The 27522-nt window shown below is 44.7% G+C and overlaps 1 protein-coding gene across 1 annotated transcript in view; it reads left to right on the top strand.

The window, feature by feature from the left end:
• The first annotated feature begins 7894 nt into the window (after nt 1-7894).
• The window catches only part of PLA2G4A (phospholipase A2 group IVA), an 84116-nt gene continuing 64488 nt past the window's right edge, over nt 7895-27522 (top strand). Inside the window, exon 1 of the mRNA XM_083445311.1 lies at nt 7895-8015. The gene's annotated coding sequence lies outside the window, so the exon portion shown is untranslated. The remainder of the gene's footprint in view (nt 8016-27522) is intronic.

Genomic DNA, 27522 nt, shown 5'->3' with positions numbered 1-27522 from the left:
AATGAATTGGACTCCTTGGCAGGTTTTGAATAAACACACACAAATTTATTGATTGATAACATGGTAGATAGATAATGTAAGGATTTGCATAATTTTATAACATGCAGAGAATAATATGTGTTGAGAAATCAGAGAGAGGAGCTGAGGGAAGTCTCGGGGAGAGAGGGGGAGGGTTTGAGGTGGGTTGGAAAAAAGGGGGAAAATAATGAATATGATATGTGTTGATAAGTTGTTATGTTGAAATTGAAGTTGGAAGTTTAACTAAATAATTAAGTTTTATTGTATTTGTGTATGTGGTCATATTCTTAGTTAATATTTGTTAAAGGTAAAGGGACCCCTGACCATTAGGTCCAGTCGTGACCGACTCTGGGGTTGCGGTGCTCATCCCGCTGTATAGGCCAAGGGAGCCAGCATACAGCTTCCGGGTCATGTGGCCAGCATGACTAGGCCGCTTCTGGCGAACCAGAGCAGTGCACGGAAACGCCGTTTACCTTCCCGTTGGAGCAGTACCTATTTATCTATTTGCACTTTGACGTGCTTTCGAACTGCTAGGTTGGCAGGAGCAGGGACCGAGCAACGGGAGCTCACCCCGTCACGGGGATTCGAACTGCCAACCTTCTGATCGGCAAGTCCTAGGCTCTGTGGTTTAACCCACAGCAGCACCCGCGCTGTTAGGTTTGTATTATTTCACTTTTTTCTTTTGCTATTGTTTTTCTTATTTCTGTTTTATTGAAGTAATGTGTCTGTATGAAATTCAATAAATATTATTGTGGGGGGAAATGAAATTGCTAATAAAAATATTTTTTAGAAGAAAGAAAGAAAGAAAGAAAGAAAGAAAGAGGGGGGGGGGTCAAATTGGGAGCTGAAGTTGATGGTGAGCAGAGCCACAGCTGACAATGGGCAGTTTGCAGGAGCATGCATAGCATTCTCTGTGCTGTTATGGTAGTTCAGAGGGACATAGTCTGAAAGGGAAGGGGAGGCCAAACCTAGTGCAAAGAGCTGTCAGCAGCCCTGGGAAGGGGAACTCAAAAGATGTGCAGAACAGATCACTGAAAAACACAATCCAAGCCAAAAAGCACAGGTCAGCTTCCATACTGCAGATCAGCTGAATCAATTATTTGCATCTGTCTCCACAATGGAAAATATTGAGCAGAGCTCAGTGCCTGAATGAACTTGCAGTGAGGGAGTTTGAGGAACTGAGGCAGATAGGGGTGATGAGAGATGACGTTCTAAGCCTAACAGACAAAATAAAAACTGAAAAATTGATGGGCGCAGAGGGCTTTGAGAGTTCTCAAGGAACTCAAATGATAAATTCCTGATCTACTCACAGTACTCAGTTCTCATAAGGATATTTGTCCTCTTGGTTTATTTTAAAATACGTATTGTATTCCTTTGAGGGTGCTGATACTAACTTCTTATTTCTGTTTCTGCAGCGAATCTGACATCACTAATTGGGTTTAATGGGAATCAGGAAAATGGAAACATGAGCCTCTTATTCAGTGCTTTTTAAAAAAATATTTAGGGGTACTCTCATTTTCCTACTCATATTTAAATACTAAAGCCAAACTTAGATTCACAAATTGTTTAGGGGTATGTGTACCCCTGCGTCCCCCCCCCCCCGAAAAAAGCACTGCTCCTATTTCAGAATACATTGGCAGGCCACAATATATTGTTACACGCCTCAATGTAAACATCAGGAAGAATTTTTTGACAGTAAGAACTGTTCAACAGAGGAACAAACTCCCCCTGGAGATGGTGGACTCTCCATCAATGGAGGTTTTTGAGCAGAGGTAGGAAGGCCATCTGTCCTGGATGCTCTTGGTGAGATTGCAGGGGGTTAGACTTGATGTGATTCTATCATTCCATAAATAGTGGTGGCTGGATTGGCCAAAACAATTTGGCTGGCAACCCTGCCCTTAAATGTGATGCAATGCAGACTTGTTGAACTAGCAACTCATGAAGCCAAAAGCAGACTACCTGCAGCTCACCAGGGGACTCAGTCTATAGGTTTTGCTGTCTGCTTGAGACTATAAAAATGGAAACGGAGGTGGGGGGGGGGCTGTTGTCAACTGGGCAGCCCACAATATATTGTTACATGCCAGGGACGCAGGTGGCGCTGTGGTCTAAACCACTGAGCCTCTTGGGCTTGCCAATCAGAAGGTTGGTGGTTCAAATCCCCGCGACAGGGTGAGCTCCTGTTGCTCTGTCCCAGCTCCTGCCAACCTTGCAGTTGAAAGCACACCAGTGCAAGTAGATAAATAGGTACCACTGTGGTGGGAAGGTAAACGGCATTTCCATGCACTCTGGTTTCCATCACGGTGTCTGGTTGCACCAGAAGCTGTTTAGTCATGCTGGCCACACGACCTGGAAAGCTGTCTGCAGACAAACTTCGGCTCCCTTGACCTGAAAGCGAGATGAGCGCCACAACCCCAGAGTCGCCTTTGACTGGACTTAACCATCCAGGGGTACTTTACCTTTATTATTATTATTGTTACACACCATCTCCGAGAAGTGCAAGATTTCAGGGGTACCAGGGTCTGTGTTTTCTTTTGGAACAATGAGACTCAGCAGAGTCTGTGGCGTCTTTATGATATATGGTTTATTTACAAATATATTTAACCTGCATCTCAGTGGCGATGTCCCCAAAAGATCCTGTCCCTCCCATTGCTGCAGCCTCGGATTCCAAGAGACTCCAAGCATCGCTCTCTCTGTGCATTAAACAGAGGGGCTTTCCCCATTTTCTGTTTGGCCCAGAGAGTCTCTGTTAATGGCCTTTTTTAATGAGTTAATGGCTCGGCCAATCCGGTGATTTGTTGATCATCTGCCAGGCCGTTTCCTGGATATGGAAAAACTGGTTTAAACTCTAGCCCCCACTAGAACAGGGAACTTAGGGGTTTGGTTAAATTCGAACCCTTTGCCGCATCCAGATGTTTTAGGGGAGTCTTGCAGCCCCACAAACTTATAACAATATTTGTGGCCTGCATCTGGCATGGTTTGCCACATGTTGTGCAGGCATTGTGAAGAGTGTCTTGATCTAGGTAATGGTGCATGCTCTAAGGGGAAAACATGCTTCTGGTCATTTTAATTTAAAATGCATCTTTTTAGGAAGTAAAATAAGTGTGCTGTTATTCTTTAACTGTAATACATGCATCAGGAAAGCCAAACAGTATTTTGAAAACTAATGACCTGTGTTGCAATTAATAAAGTGCTAAGAAGCTAGCAAATGTCATACAAGGTTATTCATACAATTCATTGAAGTAAATATCCAGTAATAGAAACTGCAACCGGCATCCGCTGGAGAAATTTATACAACACTGGGGCCCAAGTGGTGGTATTCAGCAACCCAGGCTTTGATGAATGAAATCTCTGCCCATAGCAATGTGTAAAATGTGCATTTGAAAGTTTCAGTTCAAATCAGGGAAGTTATAGAATATATTTCAAATGTGGAGGAAGCTGAATGCGTATGTGTTTTGCTCTAGCTTAATTTTAAAATAAAATTTTAGTCAGTATAAATGCAGCTGACACTGTGATGCCATGCAATTGTTTCAAAACACTAACATAAAGAGAATTAATCTAAATTTCCTGGTGACATCATCATAATCCTGTCAACCAATAGGGATTATTCTCACTTTCTCACTAGAAAATTTAGATTAATTCTTTTTATGTTAGTGCCTGCAGTTGTGTTTTCCACTCTCTTTTCTGCCCACTTTTTCTTCACTTGACACCACCACAAAATCTGGTCAGGCCCTTAAGGAAGATGGGGGCTCTGTGCCGTTGCTGTTGATCTATTGCCACAAAGTAGGCCATGGAAGACTGGGAATTAATCCAGGGCCTGCAACAGTTGGAGAAACAAAATAATAGCGCCCCAATTAAATTCTGTACCCTGGAATTAAACACTACCCTTCCAAACAAGAATATTTATGGCAGGCTAAAATATTGACAGAAATGATGTTGTCTTAATAATATTTGTAAGTTTTACACAAGTCTTTCAAAAATTCCATCCAGTATGTAAGAGACCATTTCATACGGAATGACATTTTTGAAAAGAATTATACCCAAACAAAAGTCCTGCAGAGAGATGCAAACAGTCTTTAGGGCATGTGATGGTTTTCTGATGCTCATGGTTTGCAGACTGGTAGATTTAGGACAGGAAGTTGATGTTATCTGCCCACAAATTTCACAGATGACAGAAACCGATCTGTGAGTCTAGCGAGAAAGAAAGAGCTAAGTTAGTCCAACAGCAAATGACAGAAAACCACAAACTAAAGGCCACCTTTGTGACTACTTCTTGTTCAGCAGGATAATTAAATTTTGCATTTGCATTCCTACTACTGAAGAACTTCTAGTTATCCCCCCCCCCAAGAAGTTACCACAGGGATACCTGCACCATTAGTTTCACATTTTCATAAACTCAAAACTTTCAGGCTACAATGGCCATTGTGTAAGGATGGAAAGGGTCCAGAAAGACAATGTTATATTGCCAGGAGGATATGGCAACAATACTCCAGCATCTTATTTTCCTTCCAAAAAAGGTTACTTGTTTAATTGAGCTCTGATTTCAGCGAATGCAGCTTTGGTTCTCTACATAACATCAGAGACACCTCCTTTTCAGCTGGCAATTTCTAGAGACAGCCTCTTTCATTTTGTACTCACATACAGAGAGGCACGTACAAAATAGCACAAGCACAATCTTCGATGTGAAGGCCACCCACATGCAGATAGCGCTGCAGGTTCCTTAAAACGCACACACAAACACACACAGAAAAGAATCATGAGTACCTCTTAAGTAAATCATTCCAAAATAATCCCCCTATGAGAAAAGTAGACAATATAGCCCCCCAAATAATTGTCACAAAGATGCATCTTGACAGTATGAAACCTAGGTGTGACTGTTACCTGTTTCTTCCTTTGGGCTGATCCTGACTGTAACATCATAGATGGCCTCAGAAGGTCGTGTTTGCGTTCAGCCTAGGGTGTCCTCATGCCAAGAATAGTTGGCATTCAGCTTGAATCTCCAGCAAGTTTGATCTCAACCTACGACATTTAAGCAGCAAAGATTTTAGAGTCAGGTGACACCTCTGTTTCTAGGGAGAAAAAAAGAAACCACTAGCTAAACCCAAGCAGGCCTGTCTAGTACCTCTTTGGGGCGCTAACTGAAGCACCCTAAAATGTGGATTACCCTGCCTCCCTCCCTACAGGGGCAGACTTTGGTAATATGTTGTTGTTTTGTTGTTTAGTCGTTTAGTCGTGTCCGACTCTTCGTGACCCATGGACCAGAGCACGCCAGGCACCCCTGTCTTCCATTGCCTCCTGCAGTCTGGTCAAACCCATGCTGGTAGCCTCGAGAACACCATCCAACCATCTCGTCCTCTGTTGTCCCCTTCTCCTTGTGCCCTCAATCTTTCCCAACATCAGGGTCTTTTCCAGGGAGTCTTCTCTTCTCATGAGGTGGCCAAAGTACTGGAGCCTCAGCTTCAGGATCTGTCCTTCCAGTGAGCACTCAGGGCTGATTTTCTTAAGAATGGAGAAGTTTGATCTTCTTGCAGTCTATGGGACTCTCAAGAGTCTCCTCCAGCACCATAATTCAAAAGCATTATGTATCATAGAACTATATCACAGCAGTCTACGACAATATGAAAACAAACGTTCACATAGCAAAAAAAAATAAAAACAAGTTTAAGGCAAAAAGAAATAAACCGCGCATCAAATAGACCATTGTGGTGAGTGAAGATCTACATCACAGCAAGAGAGGACTAATGGCAGGAATAAAGATTTCCACTGGGATCTTCTGCCTTTGTGGATCCTGCCACCTTAGACAGTAGCTGCATGGACCGGTAACTCATAATTGCTGCTTCCGTTTTGTTTTTGCTGTGTTAGCAGCACCAAAGTGATCTCTCCAGGACACATGCCTGAGCAGTATGTAAAGGACCCCTGGATGGTTAAGTCCAGCCAAAGACAACTATGGGGTTGTGGTGCTCATCTCGCTTTCAGACCGAGAGAGCTGGTGTTTGTCCCCAGATAGCTTTCTGGGTCTTGTGGCCAGCAGGACTAAACTGCTTCTGGTGCAACAGAACACCGTGATGGAAACCAGAACGCACAGAAACGCCCTTTACTACCCCGCCGCATCAATACCTATTTATCTACTTGCGCTGGTGTGCTTTCGAACTGCTGGGTTGGCAGGAGCTGGGACAGAGCAAGGGGAGCTCACCCTGTCTTGGGGATTCGAACCACCGGCCTTCTGATCGGCAAGCCCAAGAGACTCAGTGGTTTAGAGCACAGTGCCACCCGCGTCCCCTCTTGAGCAGTATGTATGGAGGTCCAGGGCTACACAGACCACAAGACGCCCCTCTTGGCCTTGTTGATGTGGGCCAAAGGAAAGCAGAGCAAGGCGTTTGGACGCAGCTTAGGGACTCCACTCGGGATTTGTGTCGGGTTTACTCCTTAGCCTTTTCCTCCCCCAAAGATATCCCGCAAGGCGGCGGGTACAGATTTTTCCTTGAGGTTTACTCCCAAAGCCTTTCTCACATAGCAGCACAGTTGAGTTTCTCTTCTCCTAGATGGTCTACCTATGCAGCTTGACAAGCTCCACCTGCCCCTCACTTCCCTCCAGAGTGCTTGTAGAAACTGCCTTCTTGACCATTGGACCCAAGTGCCAAGTGTCAACAAAGATAAATGTATAAAAGAGAAGCTACTCACAGGATGCTGACACCCAAACCTCGCACACACACTATGTAAAAGAATGAAAGTTTACGTCCTTTTCTCTCTCCCCACCTCTCTTCTCCCCAGCTTTACACTATACAGTGGTACCTCGGGTTACAGACGCTTCAGGTTACAGACTCCGCTAACCCAGAAATAGCACCTCGGGTTAAGAAATTTGCTTCAGGATGAGAACAGATATTGCGTGGTGGCAGCACAGCAGCAGCAGGAGGCCCCATTAGCTAAAGTGGTGCTTCAGGTTAAGAACAGTTTCAGGTTAAGAACGGACCTCCGGAACAAATTAAGTACTTAACCCGAGGTATCACTGTATATAACATTAAAGTCTTATGTTGCATGTAACTGATCTGTAAATAAGGACTCTTGTAATATGAAAACAAAGACAATGTATGTGCTTTTGTAACCCAAGAAAATCTTTAATAAAAGCAATAAACAAAACAAAAAAGACAGAAAAGAGGGGGCGGGAAACAGCAACATAGAAAATCTACAAACAGAAAAGAAAATACAATACATTCATTCATCAGCTTTATTTGAGTGGCAGCTTAGAGGTTCAGGTGAGCAGGGGGGGCCAATTTGAATAAAATATTGGGGGGCTGTTAAGTCCAAGCTGGCATAATGAATTGCATGATGCAGCACATGCACACTATGTCCATCAACTTTGGGGGTTCTCGGCCCCCTCAATTTTTTTGGGGGGGGGCAAAGGGACCTTGGACCCTAGGAGTTTGCTCCTATGAAAGTGAGCCTGGAGCAAGGATGATAATGAATGAAGCGTAAACATTGGCAGCATTAAGATAAATTCAACAGTGTAAATAAGTTTTGATGGATGTCATAATGGAATACTGAATGGTTTGGTTTATATAAAATATGCAGGGATTTATGTTATGCAAAATGAACCATGGAAAGGAGGAAGTCAAGGATATTTTAAGATTAGATTAGAGTGTGAATGTAAAGAGAAGGGAGCTGCCCCCCACCCCCCGTTTTAAGAAGCATTTCCTTTGTCTTTTTCAGAAGCCCAAAGCCAGGCTGCCGGGGCTTCTCCTCTCCGCAGCCTGAGCGCCTTCTCGCGCCGCCTTAAAGTTGGAGGCAGCGGCCAGCTGACTTGGCCGGGGACTCCGCCCGCCCCCGCTCGGCTCGCGAATGGCAATTCTTCCCGGGCAGCCCGCCTGAGAAGGGGAGGAGAGAGACCTCAAAAGAAAAAGAGAGGCACAGAGACGCAGTGCATGCGTGTGCGCGCGGCTCGCAAAGCGGAGATCTGCGCGCCACCGGAGGATCCCTGAGCGCTCCAAGACGGCGCTGGAACTGTAAGTAGGGCGACTTTGGAGAGGAAGGAGGCGCGCGGGGGCGCACGGGGCTTCCTTACTGAGGTTTGGGTTGGGTTGGGTTAGGGGTGGTTCGTTCGCAAGAAGCTGGGACGGGAAGGAAATAAGGAAGCGCATCGCACGGTCCCTTAAAAATAACTTGAGAGGAAGGAATGCAAAAATGAAACACGAATTCTGCCGTTCTGTCAGTTATTTTTGCAAACAGCTGGTCAGATTGCGATTGGCACGGGCTAGAGGAGATGTTTGGGTCACCTGGGCAGTTGCAAACGGGATAGGCTCTCATGCCTTGGGTATTACGGAGCTTTGATTTGTTGTGTTTCTTTGCGTGGGTCAAAGATGGGGGGGGGGGGTGAGGTTGCATGTTATTTACCTCTCTAGGGACCAGAGAAAAGGAAGGAGCCTGTCATTATGGAGCTAATAATCATCGATTTGTAGAGTTGGGAGGGACCACGAGGTCATCTATTGCAACCTCCCTTTACTGCAGGAATCTTTTGCCCAACGTGGGGGTCGAACCCACGACCCTAAGTCTCATGCGCTAACCACTGAGCTATCCCACGTGATGCTGTTCTCCCGTGCTTTTGTGGGGATGGCGATCAAGCGCGCAAAGTATCCACAGCCTTCCTTTCTACGCGAGGGCAAGCCTCTGTAGGGTGGCCTCAGCTTCTCCGCCTGCAAAATGGGAAGAAGCGATTCGATTAAAAGCCGCCCATAACTGATGAAAGGCAAGCGCACGCATGCCTTGGCTGAAGCAACTGTTGAGCAGGGAGACTTCAGGCCAGAAGGCAAAAGGTTTCGCAACGGCCACGGAGATGTTTTAGCAAACGAGCTGGCAGTTTCTTCATTCGCTCTGCGCAGCTTCCTAATGCAAAAGGAGGAGGGGGGGGGGGAGAGAGTCAGGATTTTTGTCACTGAGACTGCAACTCTGCACACACCAAGAGGAAGTTAACTCCGTGGAATACAGCAAGCAGTTCTGAATGAACTCACAAGCGGCTGAAGTATGAAGGATTATTTTTGTGTGTGCGTGCACACACGTACAAATATTGTTTGATATCTGCCTCTGCTTACTCTAGCATCCACATAATTTGTAGATTGCTTGCGTGTTCTTTCCCTCAGTTTATCTGGTGACCCTGATGTTTCACATTCCAAGCGTGATTTCATTCTCCTTTGATAAAAAACAGCATGCAATCTAATATTAATATTTGCATTTCTAGGTGCTGCAGGAAAGACTAAGGAATAGTGTGCAAAAGTGTTTTAATGCCTGAGATCTCTGTGTGGAACGTAGATTTTCAAAAGTGTTTTTGGTGCAGGGCTAAACCCAAGCCAAGATGTGCAGTCTTATAACCTAAGGAGCCCTAGTCTCTGTGGCAGGCCCATCTGAAATAATTGTGCATTTTAAAATTTATTTATTTTAATTTTGACTTTACTCCACCTGTCCTCCCTGACCTGCATTGTTCCTTCCTCCACCCACCTTTTTTCCTCACAACAATCCTGTGAGGTAGGTTAGGCTGAGAGAAAGAGTCACTCCGAGTGGGCTGTTTGACAGCTGAGTGAGGATTTGAAACCAGGCCTCCCTGATTCTAGTCAGACAGTCTAACCCAGGGATTGGGAGCAGGTAGATCTGCTGATCTCCAGGCATTTGGCAGTAGATCAGCAAGGGTTTCCGACTCCCATTAATTTAAGACAGTGGTACCTCAGGTTACAGACGCTTCAAGTTACAGACGCTTCAGGTTACAGAATCCGCTAACCCAGAAATAGTACCTTGGGTTAAGAACTTTGCTTCAGGATGAGAACAGAAATCATGTGGCGGCAGCAGAAGGCCCCATTAGCTAAAGTACCTCAGGTTAAGAAAAGTTTCAGGTTAAGAACGGACCTTCAGAACGAATTAAGTTCTTAACCTGAGGTACCACTGTAATACCAAGCGAAATGGCAAGTGAAAACAAAAACCTGTGGCTTAGCCTTGTGCTAATTGCTTGTCAACCTTTCTCCTTACTGCAATTTTATGAATGTAAGTTGGTTTGCCTTTGACCAGTTCTTTTTGCCCTTCTACTGGCCTGTTGGGGAGTTTGGTTCTCAAATCCCTGATCTGTTGTAACTCTGTAGTTGATTTGTACTAACACACACAGGTTATTTTGCTGTATGCCTTCAGGTATGGGCAAAATTGGCCCTCCAGATGTTTTGAGACTACAATTCCCATCCCCCCTGACCACTGGTCCTGTTAGTTAGGGATGATGGGAGTTGTAGTCCTAAAACATCTGGAGGGCCGAGTTTGCCTATGCCTGCCTTCTGGGATGCAGTAGAGGAGTGGCTCCTCCCCGTTTTTGGTTTTGCAGCTGGCTCTGATTGGTAGATATTGGTAGTTTAAGCAGAAATGCAAACTAGGTCGCATAACCCAAAAACCTGCCCACCCTGCTCTAACCACAGCACCACATTGGCAGAGGTACCACCTCTAAGCTTATGTTAGTTGCACATTTAAAGGCACAGCTGCTGCCAATTCATAGAGTGATGATGGGATAATGAACAGAATCAACAACTGCATCCTTAACTCAGGGATGGGAAATCAGACATCTTTGGACCACAGCTTTCATCATTCAGGACCATTGGCTGTGTTGGCTGGGGCCAACCAAGAACATCTGGAGGGCCACAGGTTCGCTACTCCAGGGATGCGGGTGGCGCTGAGCCTCTTGGGGTTGTCGATCGGAAGGACGGCGGTTCGAATCCCCGCGATGGGGTGAGCTCCCGTTGCTCGGTCCCAGCTCCTGCCAACCTAGCAGTTTGAAAGCACACCAGTGCAAGTAGATAAATAGGTAGCGCTGTGGTGGGAAGGTAAACGGCGTTTCTGTGCCCTCTGGTTTCCGTCACAGTGTTCCGTTGTACCAGAAGCTGTTTAGTCCTGCTGGCCACATGACCCGGAAAGCTGTCTGTGGACAAATGCTAGCTCCCTTGGCCTGAAAGTGAGATGAGCGCCGCAACCCCATAGTCACCTTTGACTGAACTTAACCGTCTAGGGGTCCTTTACCCTTATCTTTTTTTTAAAAAACTCCAGCTTACTTTTTGTGTTTTACACAGTTTATAAAACCTCTCTTTGGTGTGCTTGAGACTAACTTATAAATAAAAAGGAGAAGGCTATGGTCTTCGGGAGTCTTGCTTCTTTACTTCTAACAGTTGTTGTTGGCATAGTATTAATGACATTCTGCAGATGCCCTGGGGCATTTTGTTCTCCTTTGATATCATCGTCTGTCTCAAGAGACAATGCAGTGCACCTCTGGGAGTGAAGTCAAACCAAAGTGACCTCTCCAGGGCGCAAGCCTGGGCAATGTGCATGGAGGTCCTGGGCTGCGCCCTCACTGATGTGGTCCAAAATAAAGCAAAGCAAGACATATGAACAGCAGCTAAATCAATTAGATCAGGCTTCCTCAACCTTGACCCTCCAGATGTTTTGGGCCTACAACTCCCATGATCCTTAGCTAGCAGGACCAGTGGTCGGGGATGCTGGGAATTGTAGTCTGAAAACATCTGGAGGGCCGAGGTTGAGGAAGCCTGAATTAGAAGGTGTGGAAGGATATGAAAGACCTTGAAAGACCTACAATGGCTCCCAGTACGTTTCTGAGCACAATTCAACGTGTTGATGCTTACCTTTAAAGCCCTAAACGGCCTCGGTCCAGTATGCCTGAAGGAGCGTCTCCACCCCCATCGTTCTGCCTGGACACTGAGGTCCAGCGCTGAGGGCCTTCTGGCGGTTCCCTCACTGCGAAAAACCAAGTTACAGGGAACCAAGAAGAGGGCCTTCTCGATAGTGGCACCCGCCCTGTGGAACGCCCTCCCACCAGATGTCAAAGAGAAAAATAACTACCAAACTTTTAGAGGACATCTGAAGGCAGCCCTGTTTAGGAAAGCTTTTAATGTTTTATAGGTTATTGTATTTTAGTTGTTGGAAGCCACCAGAGTGGTTGGGAAAACCCAGCCAGATGGGTGGGGTATTAATAATAATAATAATAATAATAATTTATTATGTAGCACAACTAAGAGTAAAAAGGAACCCATGGAGGTGCGGGGAAGTCAAACAATGTAGAAGGATAATGAAGAATATTGTGACATGGATGTACGCATTTATTGTAACCACAGAGCCTAGGGCTTGCCGATCAGAAGGTCAGCGGTTCGAATCCCTGCGACAGGGTGAGTTCCCGTTGCTCGGTCCCTGCTCCTGCCAACCTAGCAGTTTGAAAGCACGTCAAAGTGCAAGTAGATAAATAGGTACCGCTCCGGCGGGAAGGTAAATGAGTTTCTGTGAGCTGCTCTGTTTCGCCAGAAGCAGCTTAGTCATGCTGGCCACATGACCCGGAAGCTGTACGCCGGCTCCCTTGGCCAGTAAAGCGAGATGATCACCGCAACCCCAGAGTCGGTCACAACTGGACCTAATGGTCAGGGGTCCCTTTACCTTTACTTTACGTTGGTTGCAGGAGTTGCCAGAAGTAGGCATACAAGGCGCTATCCAACTGTCTTAGGGACTCCACTCCAGATCTGCTAGCATTTTCTTCTCCCAAAGATATCCCACAAAGCAGCGGAGATTTAGGATTAGAGTTTTCCTTCTCCCAGATGGGCTACCTTCCAAGGTGGATAAGCCCCAGCTGCCCCTCATTTCCCGCTGCGACATGTGCTGAAACCACCTTCTTGACCATTGGACCAACTCTTGGTCTCGTCCACTCAGTCCACTGTCTTTGCACACAGTGGAAGTTCCTAACTCACCAAGAGCTTGAGACCCATTGGCTACCATCACCTGGTTTAGTCGACCAATCAAAGCCATTTCAGGGATGTGGCCGCTGTCACATGCTGGCGGCTTCCAGGAGCCACAGGTGAGATCTGAGTGCATGGTGGGGACCAAAGGTGGTCAAATTCCCCCAATAGAGGGATTACCCCACCCTTTACACCCATTTTGTTCTCCAAGTACAGACAAAAACTGCTTTATTTAAAGTAGTGCTGACAGCCGCTAGCTTAGATTGTTAAAAACAAAATACTGGGCAAGTTCATGGAAGATTAGGTGTGTCAAGAGGTATTGGTCAAGGAGGCTAAAGAGAATCTGTGTTCAAAGCAGATTTTGGGAGCAAGTAACAGTTGAAGGTTGTTACGTTGATGCTTTGCTTGTGGCCATCCTCGAGGTAAAACAGTGCTGGACTAGATTGACTGGTTCTGATTCAGCAGAGATCCTGTATAGCATGTTGTCTGGGCTTATCTTGAGCTTCTGAAACCTAACTGTTGTCCACTTCTGCCCTGAGAGTTGGTTTAGGGTGAGGGTGAATAAATGATTTTTAAAATGATTAAAAATAAAATTTTAAAAAATCAGATTTTAAAAAAATTAAATCAGATTTTTTAAAATTTAAATTGGATTTTTAAAATAAAATGCTTTTGGAGGAAAAATCTGCCTAAATATCGTTTTCTTTTTAAATTACATTATAGTCCAGAGGCTATTCATCAGGAAATAAGTTTTTCATGTGTGCTAAAACTCAGTCTACATTTTTTTTGTTTTTGTTTAACCACATTAGTTAACAAACATGGATACGTATGCTATAATGTTACTGTTTTAGTTAAATGAATTGTTTAAATTGTTCTTCAGGAAATGATCATTTTCCTCCTTCCAATAAGGTGCAGCAGAAAAGTTGTCCAAATATAAACAGTTAACTTATTAAACCCCACAATAATTTCATAAACATCTCTCTATGTATTTCTAAGAGTATAATCAAATCAGTAATTTTTGATATAACTGTAAAAAACTACCCTGAAAATTTATTATTCCAGAAATGACACCTTCATCTGGTTGTAAATATTAAGATTATACCAGCAAGAATGAGTCTTTCTGTAAAAAAATAACAATTTAAATCAAGTCTTACTGACTAGCGTTTTAAATCGTGTTTTAAATCGATTCGATTTAAATCAAATCCACCCTGTTTAGGGCACAGAATTCTTTTAAACAAGTGCAACCAAAACTGCATACCTGATAGACGAAGTGGCGGATCAAGTGAAATTGCTTTTGAGGCAGAATCCTACATTGAATAGGTGAGGCTCCGCTTGAGGAGATTAGATCTCATTCTTAGTTGGATTAGAGGCTTTTTGCTGGAAGAATTATTGGGACTGTGCATGGGGGTGTGCAAGCATATCCAGAACACTAAGTGGTTTAACAGCTGTTCCCTCTTCCCATGGGATTGTGGGAATTGTAGTTCTGTGAAGGGGAGGTCCTGGGTACAAAAGCAGCATCTCATGTCTTCGTAGACATCAGTGGGTGAGAGCCACAAATTGCTTAAACCTCTTCTTTGCTCCCTCAAGGAATCTTGTTTAAGTACTGTACATCATTGTGCTGGCATAGGTTTATTGCCTGGTACAAAATGCAGCCTTAGGACTATTATTTATATTTATTTGACGAGATAAATCAGTAATAATCTTATCCCCCCTCCTGCCCCAACCCCATCTCATCTCTTTTGAGGACATCACAGCAATTCAGCAGCGGAGTGGACTAGACAAAACAAAACATTATAATATTTAACATGCATTTTGCTTCATTCAATAAGATGGTCTACATTAAAATTGACAGATTCAATGGGTCGGGAGTACTTTTTTTTTTAAAGTCATCTACGTTGTGTTGATCTGTAAAAAAGGAATATTGATAACTACATTTTTTTAAAAAGCTTCCTTTCAGTGGCCTGATTCAGCTCTTTCACCACTGACGTGAAACAGTTTATTGTGAAATATGAAGAGAAGCAGCAGGATCATTCTATGAAGAAAGAGTCTTACAAAATTTCCTGCTGCGTAAATTATTTGTGAGGGAAAGAAAGATCTCGACAGCAGCTGCTGATGGCTTCTCAAAGGTATCTTGTAGTTTAAAGTAAGCTCACAAGTTAGGTGGGAATTATGTTTTCAGATCACCTCTAAACATAGCTGTCAACGTTTTCCTTTTTTTTAAGGGAAATTCCCTTTTTCCGAATAGGATTCCTCGCAAGAAAAGGGAAAAGTTGACAGCTATGCCCCTAAAGCCCAAATGGTGTATAGTAAAAACACATTGGATGCAATGGTGTCTGGGATTACCAAAGTTTCTTTTCTTGGAAGCCTGCCCCTTTCTATTTATTATTATTTCTTCTTTTCCTTCTCCTCCTCCTCCTCCTCCTCCTCCTCCTCCTCCTCCTCCTCCTCATCCTTTGCATATAAAGCTGAATATGCACAAGTTAAAATCACAAAAGTTGCAAACTAAAGCAGTGCTTCTAAAAAAAATTGAACTGCCTCCACCAGGTTGCACTGCCTTCTGGAATTGCCTCCTAAGACTCTGTTGAAATTGGGAGAGCACTACAGTCAAACCTCAGTTGTCAAACTTCATCCGTTCCGGAAGCCCATTTGGCTTCCGAAATGTTTGACAACCGAGGCACAGCTTCCGATTGGCTGCAGGAGCTTCCTGCACTCAAGCGGAAGCCGCGTCCGGCACCCAAGCGGCTAGCAACGCTGCTGGTTGGGGTTTGACTGTACTTTACAGTGGTACCTCAGGTTACATACTGTCAGGGGTTCAGGAGCAGAGGCACAGGAAAGGGAGGAAATAGAGAGCGAGGGGGAGGAGTCCGAAGGAAATGTCAGCGAGGACAGCGGTCCGAGGTCTCTGAGTCTTTCCAGCGGATCGGAAGATTCACAGAAAGGGGCCCCCATGGTCAGGGCAAGGGGGGTGCTGAGGGGAACACCCCAGGAGGAAGGGGCCAGAGGGGACTCAGAGAGCAGCAGTTGGAAATCAGGACCAGCGTCCACACCAGAGTGCAGTAGGGGGGAGGAGTCCCAGGCATCGGGATCAGGCGGCGCACTGCCAGCGGGAGGACATGAGTCAGGATTGGCCACGCCTCCATCGGGGAGCGAGGAAACGGTCAAGAGGAAGGTTGAAGGCTGCGCGCGCGCGCCAAGTTCAAATGTACAGGAGGGCGGCACAGTTGGCAGCCCGGATAGGGAGCCAGGTCCCAAAGCCCGCCGGAAAGAGCGGGAGGAGTCAGGGGGGTCAACGTTAGCCTCAGAAGAATCCAGGAAGGAAGGGACCCCGGGGGGTAACAGGACCCAGAGGAGAAAGGAGAGACGGAAGAGGTGGAGTAAGGCTAGAGTCTTAAACTGGTGTACAGGGGGCGGAGATTCAGATGGAGCTTCGCCGATCTAACCCCTAGACGTAGAGCTGGGGCGCTGCGGCTTGAAAATGGAAACTGTACTTCAATAAAGACTTTTGTACATTACTGCCGGCTAGCGTTGGTCCTCTGTGAGCTGGGACCTGGAGCCAGCTCTGACACATACGCTTCAGGTTACAGACTCCAGTAACCCAGAAATAGTACCTCGGGTTAAGAACTTTGCTTTGGGATGAGAACAGAAATTGCACAGCAGTGGCGTGGTGGCAGGGGGAGGCCCCATTAGCTAAAGTGATACCTCAGGTTAAGAACAGTTTCAGGTTAAGAACGGACCTCTGGAACGAATTAAGTTTTTAACCCGAGGTACCACTGTATTACAGAATCAAACTGGTTCAGCAGTCATTCCTCTTCTAGGAATTGCAGTTTTTGGTGTATGTTGGGATCTATAATACAGTGGTACCTCGGGTTAAGTACTTAATTCGTTCTGGAGGTCCGTACTTAACCTGAAACTGTTCTTAACCTGAAGCACCACTTTAGCTAATGGGGCCTCCCGCTGCTGCTGCGCCGCCGGAGCACTATTTCTGTTCTCATCCTGAAGCAAAGTTCTTAACCTGAGGTACTATTTCTGGGTTAGCGGAGTCTGTAACCTGAAGCCTATGTAACCTGAAGCGTATGTAACCTGAGGTACCACTGTAAAAGGAAAAACAGCCCACCTATCATTCATCTCCTGTCATACTGCTGCCAGGTGATTGACAGGTGGACAGGACCACCTGCCTGTCAAAGATGGCCAGTGTCGGTAGGAGTAAAACCCTGCCCAACAGCCGATGGGTGAGAGACCAGTCCTGCTTTCTCCAGAAACAGAGTTTTGTGTGGGGAGCAAGTGTGCACAGCAGAACCAAGCAGGATTGAACCCTCTGACCCTCAGGTGATGTCATCTGGTTGATAGGTGGTTAAAAAAAATGGCTGCAGGGACCAAGCTGGAAACTTGGGCAGGCCAAGGTTAGCATGTGGACTGAGGATTCCTCACCAGTGTTCTAGCCTTTGAAATGCATTCCACTTCATTCTGCAAATTCCTCCACATTTAAACGGCCAGACTAGATCCTTTTGGAGTACAGAACTTTTGTTTTAGCTTTGCCTATGCTGTGCTAAAATTTATTTAAAATGACTAGTATCGGTCTATGCCTGGCACAGATACTGAGTGCTTATTATCTAAAAAATAACACTTGAAAAAACTGAGTCCTTTATTTATCTCAGTCTCTATCAAAAGCAGAACATACCTGTCAGCCAGGTATGTGGTGCAATCCTTTACACGTTTACTCAGAAATAAGTCTTGCAGCGTACAGTCGTGCTTATTTCCAGGTAAGTGTGTATAAAATTCCAGCCTAAGAGTTTCTGGAAATGCCCTTGTCAATTGGCACTGTGCCACAAGGTACCCCTGGTAAGCAAAAATAAATAAACTGTTGTGTTCATGTGATGCCAACCTCAGCTCTTACTATGTAAGGAAAAGGATAACTACCAGTCTGTATTAAGGAGTAGCAGCTGATTTGATCTTTAGTAATAAACTGCGGAATGATCGCTTTGTAGTAGCCCTAGGTTACAACAACGTGTTTCAACAGAGCTGCCTCATCTTCCTTCACATATCTTATTATTACTCTTCTTTTATTATTTTACTGATCAATTGATTCTATTTTTATCCAGCTGCACTGTGCCAATAAGGAATGAAAAGCATCTGCATAAGAGGCAGGGGTCTGGTGTGCCAGTTCACTCGTGAAAGATCCTATTGAAAGCTTTATTTATTTTTAGACAATCGTAGAGGTAAAAATGTTCTATAAATACCAGGTACAAGATAATTCCCCATCTCCAGACTAAGATATAATTGGTTCCCCTCTCTGTCCCTCTCTAGCTATTGTTGGACTCCAATGCCCCTCATCCCTAGCTAGCAAGACCAGTGGTCAGGGATGATGAGAATTGTAGTTTGACAATAGCAGTTGGAGACCCAAGTTTGAGAAACGTGACTCTACAGCCATTTACAAACTCACAAAGTTACCATGTAGGTGAGAGTCCTAGCTCCATGCTGTTGCATCACCACTTCAGACCCATTCCAACTCTTTGAAGGAGGCTTATATGCAGAATTCATCATGTGAAAGGCTGGGCTGGATGAATCCCTAGCTGGAATTAAAATTGCTGGAAGAAATATCAACAACCTCAGATATGCAGATGACACAACATTGATGGCAGAAAGTGAGGAAGAATTAAAGAACCTTTTAATGAGGGTGAAAGAGGAGAGTGCAAAATATGGTTTGAAGCTCAACATCAAAAAAACGAAGATCATGGCCACTGGTCCCATCACCTCCTGGCAAATAGAAGGGGAAGAAATGGAGGCAGTGAGAGATTTTACTTTCTTGGGTTCCATGATCACTGCAGATGGTGACAGCAGCCACGAAATTAAAAGACGCCTGCTTCTTGGGAGAAAAGCAATGACAAACCTAGACAGCATCTTAAAAAGCAGAGACATCACCTTGCCAACAAAAGTCCGTATAGTTAAAGCTATGGTTTTCCCAGTAGTGATGTATGGAAGTGAGAGCTGGACCATAAAGAAAAGGCTGATTGCCAAAGAATTTATGCTTTTGAATTATGGTGCTGGAGGAGACTCTTGAGAGTCCCATGGACTGCAAGAAGATCAAACCTCTTCATTCTGAAGGAAATCAGCCCTGAGTGATCACTGGAAGGACAGATCGTGAAGCTGAGGCTCCAATCCTTTGGCCACCTCATGAGAAGAGAAGACTGGAAAAGACCCTGATGTTGGGAAAGATGGAGGGCACAAGGTGAAGGGGACGACAGAGCACAAGATGGTTGGACAGTGTTCTCGAAGCTACCAGCATGAGTTTGACCAAACTGCGGGAGGCAGTGGAAGACAGGAGTGCCTGACGTGCTCTGGTCTATGGGGTCACGAAGAGTCAGACACGACTAAACGACTAAACAACAACAACAACATGGGATGCGGGGAACTGTTTTTTATCCGTGGAGGCTACCCACACATTTTGGAAACTTGATACTTACATTTTTAAAAGGTTCTAAAATGTGCACGGATTAGGCATGTTTAGAAAAGGCGCCCCAAGTCACACAGTTGCCTTTTGTGAATGGAAAGACAACTGCACTGGGCCTTGGTGGGGCGGTAGAGCTAACTGCATCCTCGCTGCACCCCTTGCATAATAATTTTGCCGGAGAGTGAATGCCTGATGCAGCCAAATCTTGGGAGAGAAATGTGAGGTGCAAGTACTGTACAGAGTCCTCATTTCTCACATAATAATAATAATAATAATAATAATAATAATAATAATAATTATTATTATTATTTGTACCCCACCCATCTGGCTGGGTTTCCCCAGCCACTCTGGGCGGCTTCCAACAAAGATGAAAAATACACTAAAAATTAAAAACTTCCCTGAACAGGGCTGCCTTCAGATGTCTTCTGAATGTCAGGTAGTTGTTTATCGCTTTGACATCTGATGGGAGGGCGTTCCACAGGGCGGGCGCCACTACCGAGAAGGCCCTCTGCCTGGTTCCCTGTAACTTGGCCTCTCGCAGTGAGGGAACCGCCAGAAGGCCCTCGGAGCTGGACCTCAGTGTCCGGGCAGAACGATGGGGGTGGAGACGCTCCTTCAGATATACCGGACCGAGGCCGTTTAGGGCTTTAAAGGTCAGCAACAACACTTTGAATTGTGCTCGGAAACATACTGGGAGCCAATGTAGGTCTTTCAAGACCGGTGTTATATGGTCTCGGCGGCCGCCGACCAACTTCACAGGAAGTTGCCTCATACCAAGTTGGGTCATTTGGTTACTAGCTCTGTAACATGTGCACTATTTTAACAGTGACTCTCCCAAGATTTCAGATGAAGCTTTTCCCAGCCCTATTTGGTGATCTCAGGGGTTGAACCTGGAGTCTTTGGCGTTCAAATCGTGTGCTTTGCTCCTGTGCTGCATCTCTTCTCATCGGGCCATGTTGACGCAGTTAAGATATTTTCATATCACCATCATGTGGTGGCTTCCATGTTACGTAATGGAGAGCCTGAAGAAACTCAAGTTCTAGATGGGCTGAAACGTTTTGATATACAGTGGTACCTCGGGTTACATACGCTTCAGGTTACATACACTTCAGGTTACAGACTCCTCTAACCCAGTGTAATGGTTCTAGGGGTTGCTCGTGTGTAAGTTGCCGTTACTCCTGGCTAGGTTGCCTGGTTGAACCCTTTCTGTCTGGACAGCCCCAAGTTCCGTGGCTGCCTCAGTCGCTGGCAGAATCCGTCAGTGGGCGTTTCTTAAACCTCTTCCAGCATAGAAGCTGTTTGACGCCCAGTCTCCTCCCCCTTTGCCTGCGCGGAAGTTTTCTGCGCAAAGTGGGTGTGGGCAGCGGAGTACTCGTGCCCTCTCCGCTGGTCTCCTGCGAAGAGTCCTGGAGCCACCTCTCCGATTCCCCCATCTGCCCCCCTTCTCCACTGGTGTCACACTGATTTCCTTCCCCAGCGGATGGGCTACCTCTCTCCCTACTGGGACCCTCACCACCAGAGTTCTGGAGCCTCCTCTCCACCTCCCACTCCGATGGCAGTTCCCTGACACCCAGAAATAGTACCTCGGGTTAAGAACTTTGCTTCAGGATGAGAACAGAAATCATGCAGCGGCGGCGCAGCGGCAGCAGGAGGCCCCATTAGCTAAAGTGGTGCTTCAGGTTAAGAACAGTTTCAGGTTAAGAACAGACCTCCGGAACGAATTAAGTACTTAACCCGAGGTACCACTCTAGTTCCACTTTCCTAACTACTTTGGTTACGATGACTAGCTTTATGTACGAGACTTCTCTTTTTCTGAAGCATTGATTAGCTGCAGTTTAAAGTCATCCGGATACCGGACTGTGAACATGAGCCTCATGCATGCTCAAGGTTTTGTTTCAATTGCTGTGTTTTGAGGCAGGGATGAGGAAATGCACACGTGAACCAGATCTGCGTCACATTTTACACTGATTGCTTTGTTTCCCAAAACAACATATTTTTTTCTATGGAGGAGATTCATTTGCCTCTTCACAGCAGGGGTAGCTAACCTTTTGCTCCTCAGATATTGCTAGACTACAACTCCTATCATCCTTGACCATTGGGCATAATGGCTGGGGCTCATGGGAGTTGAAGTCCGGCAGTATGTAGAGGGCCACAGGTCACAGGTTAGTCACCCCTGTTTCAAGCAGAAAAAGCTTATCGTACTTGTTTTGAAAAAGTTGTACCCTTTGATACATTTTTTAATTTTTTAATAATAATTTTTATTAAGTTTTCCATTTAACAATCCAATCATATCACATTGATTATTCCAAATTATACCAGTACATATCATAAAGTCCAAATATTTGGCCAAATTATAAATTTTTGTTGGGGGTTCCCATGCCTCGAGTTCAGTAGGGTCCAATCATCTCAAATTTCTACTGCTTTTAGTGTTCACCAGTCCCATCTTTCAATCTTCTTGTTATCCTTTTTCTTCTTAATAGCCTCTGAGTTGTTTCCACAGGCGAGTTAAAGTAAGCAATATTATGCTTCTGTGTGAACTTTGTAAGGCTCTCCCTTTTTTTTTAAAAGCTGGTAAGTCTTTTGTTTGCAATAAATCCTCACACGCTGATCCAAAAGTCCTCCTTGAGTGGCAGACGCCATATTTCTCAGTTCTGATGAAATAAAATCTAGACGTTTGCTCATTAATTTTCCCAGACAAGCCTTTGATACATTTTAAGGTGCCAATACTCTTTGGTCCTTCTTTGGGAAGTTGATTGCGTGTACAAAATATATTTAGGTGTTTTCAGAGAGATGGATCTTGCAAGAAAAGAGGAAATACAATTCGACATATCCCTCAGTGTGCTAGTGAATGGTATATTTGGCTTGGATTTGTGTTCAGATTTTAATTATGGGCTGATGCACAGATTTTATGGAGATAAACTTGGGTTTGCTACTTCAAGTGCTTGGATTTCTAACGACTTTTTATTGCTGCTGTTGAGTTATTTCTCGCTGCCGTTTTAACATTAGATTGTGGGGGATATTTTACAGGGTTTCATCTTCATTGCTAGCTGCCTCGAGCTCTCTGAAAGCAAGGCTGGGTTTAAGTGTTTTAAATAAGTATGTTGTTCTCTGACTTAGACCAGATCCATTGAAACCGGTGGTTTCAGTTGGTCATGACTAACTTTAATCCATTGGTTTATTTTGCGTATGACTTGGGTGGATTCTGCCCATAACATAAAAACATCTGCTCAGATGAGAGCTGTAGCTGCTGCAAGGAGACTAAGGTTACATTGTGCTGTTTTTTCTTTTTGTTGGAAATGTTAAGTTTAGCCCTTTGTTCTTTGTTTGCAAATATTTGCATCCATATACAAAAGAAATACCTGGGACACGGGTGGTGCTGTGGGTTAAACCACAGAGCCTAGGGCTTGCTGATCAGAAGGTCGGCGGTTCGAATCTCCGCGACGGGGTGAGCTCCCGTTGCTCGGTCCCTGCTCCTGCCAACCTAGCAGTTCGAAAGCATGTCAAAGTGCAAGTAGATAAATAGGTACTGCTCCAGCGGGAAGGTAAGCGGCATTTCCGTGCGCTGCTCTGATTCGCCAGAAGCAGCTTAGGTATGCTGGCCACATGACCCGAAAGCTGTACGCCGGCTCCCTCGGCCAATAAAGCGAGATGAGCGCTGCAACCCCAGAGTCGGCCACGACTGGACCTAATGGTCAGGGGTCCCTTTACCTTTACCTTACAAAAGGAGTAGCTCAAATGTATCACTGTAGCTCCATTTCCCAGAGCCAGAACTCTGGAGGTTTCGTCCAAGTTGTTGATTCCTTATGGAATCGACAAAATAAATTACAGGTGGTGACCATTTTAGGCGTGTCCAATTGATGTGTGATCGCCAATGCGCGGGTCCTTTTGGACTTGGAAGAAGGCAGATCATGGGGTGGAGCAGAACAGAATAACGGTGTGGTTGGTCACTGCCTGTATTCAGACTATAAATATGGACACATTTATAGGCTGGCATGAAAAATGTACAATTGTTTTGGATTTTTTTTTTAAAAAAATATTTATTTGGTTTTTCAGATTAAAATTTTACAGTCATATATCAAACATAGATCATAAAAACAAAATTCCAAGGAATCACCTGGACTTCCATCCTCCCCTTTGTTGGTCCTATTTATTACTCATTTCCTCCTGCATCTTTTATGATGATCCAAATCTTTTACCTCTCCATTATATCCAAATTTCACTATTAAACTACAAGTGATATTCCAATCCTACCAACGAGTCTAACTGTTTACAATGGTCTTTAAGATAAGTTATAAATTTTCCCCATTCCTGATTAAAATTGTGGTCTTCCTGATTTCGGATTCTTCCGGTCACTTTAGCCATTTCGGCATAGTCCATCAACTTCACCTGCCATTCTTCTCTGTTGGGGACTTTATCTTCTTTCCATCTCTGGGCCAATAACATCCGTGTAGCCATGGTCACGTACATAAATAGTCTTTTCTGCTCCCATGGGATTTCGGCACCTAAGGTTCCTAAAAGGAAGGCTTCAGGTTTTTTAAACATTCCCCCCCCCAACTCATTGTACAGTGGTACCTCAAGGTTAAGAACTTAATTCGTTCCGGAGGTCCGTTCTTAACCTGAAACTGTTCTTAACCTGAGGTAACACTTTATCTAATGGGGCCTCCCGATGCCACTTCGCCACTACCTCACAATTTCTGTTCTCATCCTGAAGCAAAATTCTTAACCCGAGGTACTATTTCTGGGTTAGCGTAGTCTGTAACCTGAAGCGTCTGTAACCCGAGGTGCCACTGTATATCATTTCCTAAACTGGGGGAAAAAATTACATTTTGGGGAAAATGTACATTCTTGGTGTGACACTCTTTTGTGCTTGTATGGCCTGCTTTTGTGGCATGTACAAGAACAAAGTACAGTGGTACCTCAAAGTTAAGAACTTAATTCGTTCCGGAGGTCCGTTCTTAACCTGAAACTGTTCTTAACCTGAAGCACCACTTTAGCTAATGGGGCCTCCCACTGCCACTGCGCCGCTACTGCGCAGTTTCTGTTCTCATCCTGAAGCAAAGTTCTTAACCCGAGGTACTATTTCTGGGTTAGCAGAGTTTGTAACCTGAAGCGTATGTAACCCAAAGTACCACTGTAGTATCGTTCCTGGGGCAATGTGCAGAAGGAAACATGGCGGCCTCCACTGGTAATCTCTACTACTTCTTTCACAATGCTTCAAGACCATTGGTAATGTTGTGTTATTCCCAGTGGGCATGAGGTGGCGAGGAAGTTGCAGAAGTCTAGTTAGCACCTACTCTGCTACCACTGCTTTTGTGGAAGGTCACTAAAAAGAAATGAAACTGGTACAGCCAACACTGCGATATATCTTGCATTGAAGAGCACATGAGGGGGTTGTGTAGCCCTGTCTTTCATTACCACATGCGCACCAGAAAAGCCCCACTGGCCAGCATATTCAGGGGCCATGCTCAGAGGCCCTATGCATATCCATTTGTATGTGTGTGTAACTCCTTGACACAGTTACTGAATGAGTGTGACCCCTTTGTTCCTGTGATGTCTGTGGGGGTTGTGTGTACCTGTGAATAGCACTCTCTTCACAGGTTCTGGTTTGGCTTCCTCTCTGTGACATGAGGACAGCTGGGCCAGTCGCTAGCATACAGTTTTATCGTAATCAGCACCACAGAACTGGTATAGAATGATTTTACAGTGGTACCTTGGTTGTTGAACTGCTACATAGATCAAGCATAACATCTTGCAATCAGATGTAAGCTTTTTACCTACTTAGGTTTATTGCAGTTCTCTCGCTTTCATTTTTTCAAACATTTGCACAATAACCTCAAATATTTATCAAATATCAACCTCAGAAATCAAATACCTTGTTTCATAAGTTGACTTCCCACCCTCAATTCCACAGTGTTTTTATCCAAACCTTTTCTACTGCATTAAATCTTTATCTATTAAAAAAAATTATCTATTGCAATTATGTTGTCATTCTCCTTCTGCTGCTTTTATCTCAAATCCTGCCTGTGATTTCATCTGGCTGTAATATTTTTTAATTAGTTCATCATTTTGATCTCTTAATTTCAAGTTTGCCATTACTTTCAAAAGCCACTCTTCCTTTTGTTGGAACCTACTCACCTTTATTTCTGTGCATATAATATTCTAGCAGTTAGGTTTAGTGCAGTTCTTTACTTATCTCTTATTGCATTTTAAGACATTTATGTACTTGCTTAATTATTCACATTTCAACATGGTGGTTGCCTAATTGGTTTCTTAGCCAACAAGCTAGGCAGGTCTTAGCTGAACCCAAATACCTTGAGCAGAACAAAATTTCAAGCTGCTCTGCATCTTAAAGCATCTGAAGAAACCTTCTCAGACGTTCTTGTTTCCAGCACATATTTTTAGGTGGATAAACGAGGTGTATAAATGCCAGCAATCTTATTTCCAAGTTTTTCAAAAATTGGCAGGTATTTTGTGTTTAAACGTGCCAGGGATCTAAGTGTCTCTGTGTAAAAGGTGCACATTGAGTTGCACTGTAAGATTTTGCCTAGGGTGCCAAAATACTACCAGTTGCCCCAGGGAATTTAATAACAGGTCTGGGCCCATGCCAAGGGCTGGAATTTATTGCCCTGTGGCTCCTAAGTTCCTGTTGCTCCAGTCAGTAATAAACACTACATAGTGCTGATGGTAGAAGCAGCTAAGAGCAAGTTGAAGCCAGCACTGCCGTTTTTCTTGGGAGATTTTTGCAGCAGCAATAAACCCTTGTTGGCTTCCTCTGTGGGTTAAACCACAGAGCCTAGGACTTGCTGATCAGAAGTTCGGCGGTTCGAATCCCCATGACGGGGTGAGCTCCCGTTGCTCAGTCTCTGATCCTGCCAACCTAACAGTTCGAAAGCACCTCAAAGTGCAAGTAGATAAATAGGTACCGCTCCAGCGGGAAGGTAAACGGCGTTTCCGTGCGCTGCTCTGGTTCGCCAGAAGCGGCTTAGTCATGCTGGCCACATGACCCGGAAGCTGTACGCCGGCTCCCTCAGCTAATAGAGTGAGATGAGCGCCGCAACCCCAGAGTCGGCCACGACTGGACCTAATGGTCAGGGGTCCCTTTACCTTTACCTAGCTTCCTCTTCTAACTGAAGAATGAAAAAGTGAATGCTGGATTGCTCATCATTTGCCAGATTTAAAGGTGGCGGCCTTACTCTAGCTGTCTGTTATAACAACCCAGCCCCTTGTAAGCCGCAATAGCTGGGGCTCTTCTCATCCCAGAGGTATGTGTCATTCTTGGATTACACAATTTATGGACCATTTCCCTACAAAACGTAACCATGATTCAGCCTTGAGGTTAAAGCTTGTGTCTGTCGGGTAGGGTGGGGGAAGCCCCCCGTCAACATTTGTAGTAGATTTCCCTGCAGATGTGATTCCTAACACGATGTGATTTTGGGAGAGGAGTCATTAAGTCAGCCTTTTACAGGTTTTAAAAACAAGGCAGCAGTTAAACTTCCACATGTTACTGATTTCTTCCGGTTCTCTTTTTGCGGGGGAGGAAAGCGAGAGGAATCTGGATCAAGTTTTTACGTGTTTTGTGAAGTTAACTGTTGCGGACTTTGAGGAAACAGAATGCTGTCGTTTGCAGAGCAGAGAGGCAAAAGTGAAATTAGCATTAACAAAACGTTGGGCCAAAGCCTGAATTTTTGCGTTTTTTATCTGTCCTGTGTGATAAGAATTTTAAAGTCTTAGTTATATAATAAATGTTCATAAACGTACCAACCAAGCACATACATAGTTCAGCACAGGAAGACTGACCTGAAGCCATTTTTGATTCCCAAACTGACTAAATGTTTTCTCTGAGAGGTCAAAGGAAAATGGAAAAGCCTCCCCATTGTCTTTTCCTTCACAAATCCTGTCTTAAGGGTATGTCTGTCTGTGTTTGAATAGGGTGAGCCTGTGACCTGGCTCAGGAACTAAGTATTTATCATTACAAAAAACTGGCCAGGCTCCCCAGAGTATCCAATCAAGTGAGCGTTAATAGGTAACCTGTCAAACGAGATAAACAACAAACTCAGATTTCTGCTGTAGACCGCCTTTTCTGTGATGTAGGTGTGATGTATCTGGGGGGTGGAGGTCTTGGGTTACACCCCTTCTATGATGTATGTATGATGTATGGAGGGGTGGTCTGGAGCTCCACGGCAGGGAATTTAAAATGTCTATATAAGGCCTTGTGCACCGTTGTTTGAGGTCCTCCTCCTTTCCTACGTGTGAGGGGAGCTCCCTGTTGCAACAGATCAATAAAGATCAGGCTTACTAGCTGCTTTGCTTCTC

Source organism: Podarcis tiliguerta (assembly GCF_965153285.1).
Source record: "Podarcis tiliguerta genome assembly, chromosome: 6".
In the NCBI taxonomy this organism is placed as follows: Eukaryota; Metazoa; Chordata; class Lepidosauria; order Squamata; family Lacertidae; genus Podarcis; species Podarcis tiliguerta.
This window is presented reverse-complemented; position numbering and strand designations above follow the sequence as displayed.